This window comes from Nicotiana tomentosiformis, chromosome 6 (assembly GCF_000390325.3).
Source record: "Nicotiana tomentosiformis chromosome 6, ASM39032v3, whole genome shotgun sequence".
Taxonomy (NCBI): Eukaryota; Viridiplantae; Streptophyta; class Magnoliopsida; order Solanales; family Solanaceae; genus Nicotiana; species Nicotiana tomentosiformis.
In genome coordinates this window covers 93,197,849-93,206,856 of record NC_090817.1, presented here as the reverse complement: position 1 = coordinate 93,206,856, position 9,008 = coordinate 93,197,849, and the positions used below count along the sequence as shown (strand labels likewise).

Genomic DNA, 9,008 nt, shown 5'->3' with positions numbered 1-9,008 from the left:
GAGAATATAGTCAGTATTAGCAGGTGAGCATACCTTCAGATTATCTTTGAGCCCTAGTTGATTTCAGTTATTATTTTATCAGTTTAGTTTTAGCTTTAAGTATATTTCCTTACATACTCGGTACATTATTTCTTACTGACGTCCTTTTCTGGGAGTGCTGTATTTCATGCGTGCAGGTTCAGAAAGACAGACGGGTAGACCTCCTCAGTAGGTGTTGCCCGAGTTCAGCTTTATCGGTAAGCTTCCCGTCCTTCGAAGTTGCCGGGTCTAGAAGTTTTGTGTACATCTTGTGTATATATGTAGATAGGTTATGGGTAGGTCGGAGCCCTGTTCCGATCACAGTACATCCATCAGTAGAGGCTTGTAGACATATCCTGTCAGTTAGTGCAGTATGTTGGGCTTGTAGGCCCTGTACGTATATTTTGTTGGCTTGACAGTTGTAGTAATTATGACGGCCTTGCCGGCCCAACTTTATGTTGACATTTAGTTAGCGTTAGTCTCTATTCAGTTTTATATTTTGCATCGCACGTTATCTTGTAATGTGGCCCAAGGCCAAAGTATGACATTACATGTTCAGAATCTCTTAGTCGCAAGTGGTACGCAAGGATAGGTGAGGCACTGGGTGCCGGTCTCGCCCCTAGGCTCGGGGCATGACAATTATTATCGTACTGTCATTGGCAAATGGGCCAAACGGGCCGTCATGGGCTAACAGAATAAACATAAGGTAATACTCAATATAAGAGTACCTAATCTGACATAAAAACATATACGCGTGACATAGGGACTATAAGACATTACCTAATCTGACATAAAAACTTATACCAAATCAATCCGGAATGACTTTAAATTTTGCACACAAGTCCTAAATGACATTACCTACCTATTCAAACTTCTGAAAATTAGAATCCGAACCTGATATCAAAACGTCCACTGTCACGACCCAAACCGATGGGCCGCGACGGGTACCCTGCGCCTTACTCAACTGAGTACCAACGTTACATATCATTCTTGTTACATCTCACGTTTCTCATAAGTTAAAGTTTCATCTTCAGTTAATTGACATAGACTCGGGGGATGAGATTATCTTGAGGTTAGCATATTTATGCTATTTATAACAAGCGATAAGTAAGTGCCATGAAGGATAAATGGTACACGAATTAAAGAAAATGAGTTTTGTTGAAAGTTGTTGATTTGGGATAAAATACGGGACGGGCAATAATACCCGATATTTTTGAACTAGTACCATACAAGGTACCATATAACCATGATAGTATGATGTATAATGTGTTTTAAAAATAAGTAGAATTTTAAGTAATTTGAGATAATTCTTAATTATGCGGGTAATTAGTTAATTACCGGATAATGGAACATTACCTAATTACCTAATAAGTTGATAAATATTAAACTTTCCCACCCCATCCCCACATGGCAGCAAGCCACATCTCAAAGGAATGACTCTTAGTCATTCTTATTAAGTGGCAAACTAATATGCCAAATACAAGGCATTTCAATTAAAAGAATTTTCATACAAAGATACTACAATGACAAGTGGGGACATTAGTCATTCTCATGAATTTCAACAAATTCATTCTCCAGATACTACAATCAGATTTTAACATTTTCATACCAAAGATTCTACCAACAGAAGTGAATTCATTTAAGCTTTCAACAAATCTCATTCTCAAACACTACAATTAGAAGTGGAGGAAACGTTGACATTCTTAGGAGTTTACAACTTTTCATTTTCAAACACTTGATTTAGATTCCAAATATTACATTAAGCAACGTGATTCTTCAACCAACCCAACAAGAATTATTGGAACTTTAGCAACATAAAAGTTTGCGATTCTAACGGAGTACGGTGCAAGCTTTTTCCAAGAACATCATACAAATTTTTCCCTACTCCAGGTATGTTAAGGCTAAGCCCTTCTTTCATTTTGGCATGATCTCGTAATTACACGAGTTTGATAACGAAGTATAAAGAAATATTCATATCCCGGAATTTACGTATATTTTTCTAGTTCTGGAAGTTACAATATTCTCTTTATCAGGACTTCATATTCATTTGAGTATTTCCTTTTTCCAGTCAAGAGAGCAGAGAGTATATATATATATAGTATTACAGTAATTTCATTACCATCGAGCTATAATCGATGGGCAGGCCCCTATTGGGCAACCTCTGATCAGATGGTAAGTTATATACCAAGCCTACTGTGGCCGAGCGCCTATGAGGGAGCCCAGTTGGTCAAAACACAGAGCCTAGTATGGCCGATCGCCTATAAGCAAGCCTACTACGGTAGAGCAGTTATACATATATACCGAATCTTATAAGGCCGGACAGCTATTTTGCTTTCTAAATTGAGAGAATATAATCAATATTAGCAGGTGAGTATACCTTTAGATTATCTTTGACCCCTAGTTGCTTTCAGTTATTATATTATCAATTTAGTTTCAGCTTTTAGTATATTTCCTTACATACTCGGTACATTATTTCTTACTGACGTCCTTTTCTGGGAGTGCTGCATTTCATGCGTGCAGGTTCAGAAAGACAGACGGGTAGACCTCCTCAGTAGGTGTTGCCCGAGTTCATCTTTATCGGTAAGCTTCCCGTCCTTCGGAGTTGCCGGGTCTAGAAGTTTTGTGTACATCTTGTGTATATATGTAGATAGGTTATGGGTAGGTCGGAGCCCTGTTCCGATCACAGTACATTCATCAGTAGAGGCTTGTAGACATATCATGTCAGTTAGTGCAGTATGTTGGGCTTGTAGGCCCTGTATGTATATTTTGTTAGCTTGACATTTATAGTAATTATGACGGCCTTGCCGGCCCAGCTTTATGTTGACATTTATTCAGCATTAGTCTCTATTCAGTTTTATATTTTGCATCGCACGTTATCTTGTAATGTGGCCCATGGCCAAAGTATGACATTACATGTTCAGAGTCTCTTAGTCGCAAGTGGTACGCAAGGATAGGTGAGGCACTGGTGCCGGTCTCGCCCCAGGCTCGGGGCATGCCAATTCTTATAGTACTATCATTGGGAAATGGGCCAAACGGGCCGTCATGGGCTAATAGAATAAACATAAGGTAATACTCAATATAAGACTATCTAATCTGACATAAAAACTTATACGTGTGACATAGGGCCTATAAGACCAAAATTTCACTGAACATAGGCCGATAAGGCCGTACAATATTTTATGTACACGACATATGTCTACAAGTCTTTAAGGATACATAAATGTTATAAAGGTCGGGACAGATCCCTGACTTACCAATCAACACATTTTCTAATCATACTGACCAATAGAAACTCCGGAGCAAGTAGAGCGCACCAACATCTTCCACTGAACTGATAGCCTACTTGGAGAACGCTCAACATGTCTATCGGGACCTGCGGGCATGAAACACAACATCCCCAGGAAAAAGGGACGTCCGTACAAATAATGTACCGAGTATGCAAGGAATGAAAATCAGTAACAATAGACATGAGAGAAACATGGAGTAAAAGACTCGACATGTATGTCTGAATAACTCTGTGAATCATTAATATTTACAATGTCATGCATGTGCGTATAAATTTCATACCATGCATAGGTATATGTGTACATAACATCATCAAGCCTTTGAGGGCATCCCATCATATTATTTCGGCCACTGTGGGCAAATCATCAACGCATACCAGCTGATCAGGTGCTGGTGCGTATATAACGTCATAACCTTTTCCCATATCCCATATACATATACATACATATATATGCATATATAACGACATCTGGTCATGGGTCAATGTAAATGAATGCAATGCATGAGATGTACGTCAATAAAATCTTTCGGAGTATCATAAGACCATTATGCCTTTGATTAATATCTTGAAATAAACCTTACCAACTTACGTATTTTTGAGACTCATGAACAGATGACAAAATAATATGACACGTGGGGAATCAAGAACATAAGTATCTCTATTATTTCTATGAATAGAGTCATGTATGGAAATTGTGCATTTTTTCGTTTCGTTTGTGTCGTATGGATCATGCCAAAAGAAATAAGGGATAGCCTTAACATACCTGAGCCGATTCTCTTGAAGATTCCTCTAACACACGTTAATTGCGATAAAACATGAAACAAGTCGTATGAAAAGCTCAACGTAATCACGTTGCTCAAAGAAGATCTTGGCTGAAACCTTTCCATCCCCAAAATGACGTTTCTTATGTGATTTGGATAAGAAACTCTTGGATAACGTTTCTTGGATAACGTTTCCATCCAAGAAAAGCTTGGCCAAAATTATTTGGACAATGTTTCTTATGTGCTTGGTTGACATTCTTTTGTGATTTTGGATAGTAATGTTTCTAAGATATTAGAATTAGAAAGTGAATCTTGGATGGGTATTGGTATATTAAATTTATAGGTGGCCCCACTTTGAAGACTTTGCCACCAAAATTTATACAATTTGGCCACCTTGCATTATGATTTAAGAGTCACCAATTTGCATTGACGTGCTGCCACGTTTTTAGATGTAATTGTTATCCAAATATTTGGATTAATTATCCACTAATCACTTGATTAACTAGTTAATTTCCCCATTATCCAATAATTCACATAATTAAAGATTATGTCAAATTACTTAAAATAATACTCACTTTTAACACACTTTATACACCTTACTATCATGGTCATGTGGTACCTTGTATGACACTAGTCCATAAATACCGGGTATTTTAGCTCGGGCCATATTTTATCCCAACATGACAAACTTCGACGAAAACTCATTTTTTCGATTTGCTTACCCTCTCACCTTCACGAATTTGCTCATCACTTGTTTGAAATAGCATAAGGCTTATAATCTCAAAATAATCTCATTCCCGAACTTACGTCGATTAACTTACGACGAAACTTTAACGTACGAAAACATGGGGTGTAACATCCACTCCCGGTCAAGCTTTTCGAAAACCTTTAAATTTCCAACTTTCGCCAAATGACCCAAAAATGACCTACGGACCTCCAAATCCACATCCGGACGCACTCCTCAGACCAGAATCACCATACAGAGCTATTCCCAGGCTCGAAATCCCAAACGGACATCGATAACATTGAAATACACTTCAACCCAAATTCATGAAATTCTTCCAAAGTACCAACTTTCCACAATAGGCGTCGAAACACTCCCGGGTCATCCAAAACCCGATGCGGACATACGCCCCAGTCCAAAATCATCATATGAATCTATTGAAACTTTCAAATCCCGATTCCAAGGATGTTTACTTAGAATTCAAACCTTAGTCAATCCCTCCAACTTATAGCTTCTGAAATTAGAATTTTCTTCCCAAATCAACTCCGAACTTCCCGAAATTCAATTCCGACCATACGCTAAAGTCATAATACCTGAGGTGAAGCTACTCATGGCCTCAAACCACCGAACGACACGCTAGGTATCAAAACAACCAGTCGGGTCATTACATTCTCTCCCACTTAAACATACGTTCGTCCTCGAACGTGCTAAGAACTGCTCTAAAATTGTCCGAAATTACTATTTAATACCTCGTGCACCTATCCGTGCTACCACAACCTAGTTGAGCACATTAGCTCGAGCCAATCTGAAGATCCTCCCTTTTATTTAATCAAGTAAGCCTTAGAGCCAAATTCCAACATCCAAAATTCTCTACCAGGCATGTTTCCAACATACGAACACCGTATCAATCACTACATATTGTACCAAACATGATTTTATTTCCTTACTGAATTCACACCACGCACCGCATAATTCACATGACCATAATAACACCCTGTGGCCACAATAGCCGAAATCCCACGAGTTCGATGCCCACAACACACCTCATGACGCATATAAGTCATGTTTCAACTCCTGCAGTACTGTCACGACGGAAGAGATGTGTAGAAACTCATAACCACCTGCCGAATCACAATTTATGGAGTCTCTCCTCCTGACAAGAACCATTACCTCATTCTGGACTGATTAACGATATTTTCTATTTAATGTGCCTTATATAAATCCGATCGCACTGATCCCAGGTCCAATAACCTTGTCTCACCCAGTACAAGCCGTTCAGGCAATAAGCCATCTCTGACACTGCCAATGGTCTCATATGATGCCACAACGTGACAACAAGCTACAAATTCGAATGTGATACATAAGGAAAAGCGAACTATGGAACGAACTACTCAACCCCAATAACTAATTAAACAACCGAAAAGATGTTATGAACCTTTCCCAGAAAGTGAGAAACAAAACACACAAGAATAGATACGGGGAATTGTACTCAACATCACGTTGTTGCGGTGTGTAACCTGATCCACACATGATACTATTACGGCGTACAACCCGATCCAACCATGATACTCGTGGCGGCATGCCACCCAATCCAAGCAACATACCCGTGACGGTGTGCCACCCGATCCAACCAATGTTCTCGTGGCGGCGTGCCACCCGATCCACACATAATAATCTATAAGGAAATACTTACTGAGCTAGAATGCTCATACCTACTAAATGCCCGAATGTCGACCACAAGCACGCCAAGTACATAATACCATCCCTGGGGAGACAGATAGCGCCATATGCTACAAAGCTTAAGCACGACTAAGGTGCAATAAATGACCTGCATCTCGTGAGCCATCCTGCTTATATAGCACCGCAAGCTACACGGGACCACAACACATGTGTGAATAATCAAGCCGACCCACAACCCACATGGCACAATAAAGTATTACATGGAATATCTGACGACAGAAATAACATCCAAAGCCCGAAGACTCCTCCGTAAGAATGCTATGCTGAAATGAACATATCCAGCCTGATATAAAGCACACATTCACATTTAGATCCATCCACGGACCTCAAGCCAATTTTTCATCGTACCGCACTGGGCTGATAACCTTTTAAGGATCCACAATAATCCTCTTCCCATGACACCCAAGAACAACCGTCAAATCCGAAACAAACTCATGCGGTCCACAACCCAAGGAATATAACGCCCCTTAGGTGTAAACTCCCCCATATTAGCGATAGTACTATAATCCCATACTTGGTTTCAATCTTTAATCAATCAACTGACTACATGTCACACTTAAACAATCTTCCTGGGGGATACGCCCCCCACGACCTCCCGCACCAGGTAGCGAAGCCTGCACATTCCTACCACCAGCCATACAATGCTGCAAAGCGAATAGAGAATCAACAAATCAGTACACAAAGCCTCTTACACAAGGCACCGTTCTCAGATGACACTAAGATAATGCCAACTTCCTCTAAACATCTGAATTCTTTCCTGCTCATTCGAGCCCTTGACATTCTTGTCAACACCGAGCTGCAACCTTGATCCTCAACTTTTAATTCCCATACGGCTCACTACACCTAACATGCTAATAAGTGAGAGTACAAGAATTCTATCATAACTCCTGAACCACTACTATAATAAACATTCCATCATATAGAAACCTTTCACTTAACTCATTTCAGGAGAACCATTGCAACACGCGACTAAATTCCCATAACCACAGAAAATACAATCCTCAAGTAGTGGTCTACACCACCATAACTCTTCCGGGATCCATCTGCACATAATAGGCCATTCAAATCAAATACCCCCCAAATCAACCAAGTGGTGGCGGCGCTCAAGCCCAAGTTTACAACAACAAACTACATGTATAACTTCACGCTGAAGAGACTGATCACTGCCACAATCATGCTGATTCAACCATTATTAACCGACCCAACTCCTTCTAATTTATTCTTTTCTTGCCTTAGAAATAATAATAACTCCATTCAAAATATCACGAACTCAATCCGCATTAATCTTGAGTGACCCCATTTCATGAGACCATGTTGCCTCAAAACCCACGAACTAATTCATACCCTCCTTATGCGCACATTCGCATCTTCAACTGGTACACCTATTCCGATAATTCCTTTACGAATCCGAAGTTATCTTCTCCCATTCCTTCAATGCTACACCGCACACCGATGATAACATAGAACACTCCAAGCCCCTTTCATAATCCACTGCAAAAGCTCGATACTTAACCATACCACAGACTCGAAATCCTTAGGCACCACACTTTAAGCTTTTTGAACCCTACTAAGACCATTTTTCAGAGTCTCGCACTCTGACTTGTTCCCGAATATAATCAAACTCTAAGGCCCTGCTAGCACATGAACACTCTCTCAAAGAAGCAACCGGCTGAATTCCCTTCCTTGTACATCACATCTACACGAAGCATAGACTCCGAGTCTTCTCAAAACCTGAACATGAACCGATAAGGCCAAATATAGCACACATTTCTCAAATCCTTTGCTCAAATTACCACTGATATATTCTTTCCTTAGTCGTAATAACCAACCAATACACCGATAACCAGGAATCACACAAGTAGACAACCACACAATCCAATCATAAATGGTGGGGCTCTCCCACTTAGCTTGAAGCTACAATTACATAACCATGGGACCCACCGAGATTCCTTCTTCCCCATTGACATCAGTTGAAGGTCCAACAATACATTCCAAACTCAAAGTAATGTTTCATCTAAATAAATTCTGTGGACCTAGTCACTATCCACCATGATTCCCAAATTGCTCTAATCTTTCCTCAGGTGTGTGGCTACCCTACCACAGAACCCATATGCTACTCTGCCACTCTCCCACTTTGGAAAAACCCTCTCCTTTAAGAAACTTCACGAGTTCCACTTTTTATACTCGGCCTGCTAGTAATTCAACCGCCACGAGACACCTACCGCCATGCCCTTCCTCATACTTCGTTGCCCGAATATTTCCCCAAATAAAATCCATAACTGTAGCAACTAAACAAATGAGTCGCCACCAACTCTAAACATCCTAGAAGATCGTATTTCTCGAGCCATCAATATTAAAACAGCAATTCGATTCCGAACCACGACACACCGCTATCTCTGACAACCGCTCCTCAGGCACCATTCCAGAACACCCTACCCCGAAGGTCAAAAATCAAGGAACACCATAACACCAGCAAACC

At 40.2% G+C, this 9,008-nt stretch overlaps 1 long non-coding RNA gene across 1 annotated transcript; it reads right to left on the bottom strand.

Moving 5' to 3' along the window:
- Window positions 1-3,091: 3,091 nt before the first annotated feature.
- On the bottom strand, window positions 3,092-4,343 carry LOC138894981 (uncharacterized). Its single transcript, XR_011409163.1, has 2 exons — window positions 4,068-4,343; window positions 3,092-3,391 (listed from the first exon to the last, which is right to left on the bottom strand). It is a non-coding gene; the product is annotated as an uncharacterized lncRNA (long non-coding RNA).
- Window positions 4,344-9,008: the final 4,665 nt, after the last annotated feature.